This window comes from Gossypium hirsutum, chromosome D13, assembly GCF_007990345.1.
Source record: "Gossypium hirsutum isolate 1008001.06 chromosome D13, Gossypium_hirsutum_v2.1, whole genome shotgun sequence".
In the NCBI taxonomy this organism is placed as follows: domain Eukaryota; kingdom Viridiplantae; phylum Streptophyta; class Magnoliopsida; order Malvales; family Malvaceae; genus Gossypium; species Gossypium hirsutum.
In genome coordinates, this window is record NC_053449.1 from 22,940,424 (window position 1) to 22,944,059 (window position 3,636).

Genomic DNA, 3,636 nt, shown 5'->3' on the forward strand with positions numbered 1-3,636 from the left:
AGTTGGATCACACAGCCATGTCACACGCTCGTGTACTAGGCCGTGTAATTCTTGAAATAGCCTTACACGCCCGTGTACCAAACCATGTGCTAGGCCGTGTAACAACCTAAATTGCATGCATTAACACCTACAGGGGACACACGGCCAAGTCACGCCTATGTCTCAGGCCGTTTGGACAAGAATTTGCCCAAAATCAAGCCATTTCCAACACCAAACCATGCGTACACCTAAAGGCATTTTGTGCACATAATCAAGACGTAAAAATCTTACAACAACATGCATATAATGACCAATTCAATGGCCTTAAATCAATCAACCAATATGACATTTCAAGGCACCTCACAAGCAATATCAAAGCTTACCTACACATGCGCATTTGTTCACATTTCTATCATCAAACATAATTCAACTTCTAATAAAACATGCCAAAATTATGACCATTAACACTTCCATCACAAAACATTCCATTCAAACCATGCAACATGATATAGTGTTAAGCTATAAAAGTAACATATTTTAATCCGATTCTTAATGCATTTTTGGATGATTAATTATGAAAATTAGTGAATTTGATGCTCCTAATCCTTTAAATTCATGTTTCTATACTTAGGAGAGCATTTGGGAGTGAAAAACGAGCCAAAAATTGGACAAATAGAGCTTCTTCCAGGATCCACATGGCCTAAGCATTTCCACACGGGCTGGCCACATGCCCATGTGCCAGCTCGTGTCAGTTTCGGAGCCTACTTCCCAGATACTACAAAAAATCAAATATTTAGGGTTTCTCAGCATTCTAAATCTATAAATACCAATTAGAATGAGACATAAGGGAGCCATCAGAGAAGATTGAAGAAACCACTCGAAGAACGTCATCAGAATCAACTCAAAAGAAAATCTCCCTCAAGATCGAAGATCTTCATTTAATTTGTTTCGAAGTTTTATTGTGTTTCTTTATGTCTTATGGTTATCCTAACTTTGAGGTGTTTTTATTCAGGATTATGAACTAAATTTCCTTGATACCTAGGGAGGATGAAACCAATGATGAATGTTATTATTTAATTTCTGTTTTTACGCTATAAATACTTGATTCTTATTCTCAATTATGTATGCTTATTTTGTGTTTTGATATTTTTAGTATATTACTTCATGTTTAATGTGCTTATTTCAGTGGAGCAAAAGTCCATGTTTAAGAGCAGTTCTAGCATAATTAAGTGGAGTTGTATGCAATCCTAGAAATAGGACAACATAAATTTACTGGATTAGAGTAAATTCTAATAGGGGAATCCATAGATCGAGTTACTGCGATGGTAGGGTTTTAATTAGAAAGAGATTTCAATTAATAACCTAGAGTCAATTGTTCTTGCTCTCGGCAGAGATATTAACATAATTTAGGGAGTTCTACAGATCAAGCATAAGTGAATAAATCGTTGAATTTAGATTCGTAATAATAGGTGAAGTCTAGGTGGATTCTTTCCTGGGTATTGTCTATCTTATTGGTTATCTTTGATTATTTTCCTATTTCATTCTCTATTGCATTCTTGGTTAAATTAGATTAGTAAATTTAGATTAAAAACAATCACCCCAATTTGTTAGCTAAATAATAGAAAAATGTTAATTACTGGTACTTTTAGTCCTCGTAGATATGATATTCCCTACTCACCATAACTATACTATTGTTCGATAGGTGCGTTTGCCTTAGAAGTATTTATAGTTAGTTTAGTGACCATCAAGTTTTTGGCGCCATTGCCGGGGACTAAAATATTAGGAACACTTGATTTTCATTAATTTAGCCATTTATTTTTGTTGCATTTTATTTCTATTTTTAGTCTAATTTTTGTTATCTAATTTTTCTTTTTTTTTCTTCTGGCAGGTTCCTTTAGTTTATGACTAGAAGAAACCCATTGGGACCATTACTATTTGACAGTGAGATTGAAAATACAGGTCTCAGAAACCGTAGAGAAGCAAGGCAGAGTCGAGAAAATTTAGTAGAAGAACAAAAGGAAATTATTATTACTGACAAGGTGGGTGATAATCATAATAATTAGCTACCTCCTACAGTTGTTGCAAATCCAGATCCTGTTCCTCGTGCTATGTACGATTATGCCAAGCCCACTCTAACTGGGGCTGAATCGAGTATTGTGAGACCCACCATTGCTGCAAATAAATTTTGATTTGAAGCTGAACACTATTCAGATGATACAACAATTTGTTCAGTTCGATGGTTTGCAAGACGAAGATCCAAATACTCATTTGGCTAATTTTTTGGAAGTTTTTGATACTTTCAAGATAAATGGCATTTCTGACGACACCATTTGCCTACGGTTATTCCCTTTCTCGTTAAGGAACAAAGCTAAATAGTGGTTGAATTCTTTACCACTAGGTTCCATCACTACATGGGATCAAATGACTGAGAAATTCCTACTGAAGTACTTCCCACTGGCTAAAATAGCTAAGTTGAGGAATGATATCTCTTCCTATGTTTAGATTGATTTAGAGACCCTATATGATGCATGGGAGAGGTATAAGGACTTATTGAGACAATGCCCTCACCATGGGCTACCTTTATGGTTACAAGTTCAAACCTTCTACAATGGTTTGAATCCCTCAACTAGACAGTTGATCGATGCAGTGACAGTGGTGCACTTAACAATAAAACACTCGAAGCGGCTTATGAGTTTATAGAAAAGATGGCACTGAATAATTATCAGTGGCAAGTCATGAGGACAAAGCTGATGAAAGCAACCGGTGTTCTCAATTTAGATGCAGTCACCATGTTATCAAATCAAGTAGAACAATTAAAAAAGAAAATTAATGGTTTATATGTTTCTACGTAGGTATATCCAGTGATGCAATGCGATACAATTGGATGAGGAATGAACAATCCAGAATGTCTACCCTACAGCCCTAGCATAGAGAACGAACAAATAAATTATATGGGTAATAATTCTAGTCCTCAAAATAACCCTTCTAGTAATACCTATATTGTAGGTTGGAGGAATCATCCCAATTTCTCTTGGGGTGGTCAAGTTAATCAAAGAGCACAACCCCCACCAAGCTTCCAACAACAACTTTACCAAAAAGAGAAGAAGCCAAACCTTGAGGAGATGTTGACGAAGTTTATCTCAGTGTTAGAAACCCACTTTCATAACACCGAAGCAGCACTTAAAAATCAACAAGCATCAATTTAAGGGCTCGAGAACCAAATAGGTAAGCTGGCTAAGTTAATTTCAGAATGACCATAAGGTAGTTTGCCTAGCAATACTGAAACTAACCCAAGGGAGCAACTTCATGCAATTACTATTTGAGATGAAGAAAGGTTAGTTGAATCTGAACTAGAATTGAGGCAAGAAAGTGTGGTAAATAACGGTAAGGTTGAGGTAAACCAGAATAAGCAAAAGCTAGTTGCCACAGAATATAAACCTCGAGTGTCATATCCTAACAATACAAAGAGAGACCACACGAATGAACAATTTGGTAAATTTCTTAAACTTCTGAATAAATTACATATTAACTTACCATTTATTGAAGCTCTTTCGCAGATGCCCAATTTCGTTAAATTTTTAAATAAGCTTTTGGTAAACAAAAGGAAGTTAGATGATTCGTCAACTGTGGGGCTAAATGTAGTTTGCTCAGCCATAC

The 3,636-nt window shown here is 35.8% G+C and overlaps 1 non-coding gene across 1 annotated transcript; it reads right to left on the bottom strand.

Moving 5' to 3' along the window:
* Nucleotides 1–2,448: 2,448 nt before the first annotated feature.
* LOC121226088 (small nucleolar RNA R71) lies at nucleotides 2,449–2,555 on the bottom strand. The gene has a single exon (XR_005923985.1). It is a non-coding gene; the product is annotated as a small nucleolar RNA R71 (small nucleolar RNA).
* Nucleotides 2,556–3,636: the final 1,081 nt, after the last annotated feature.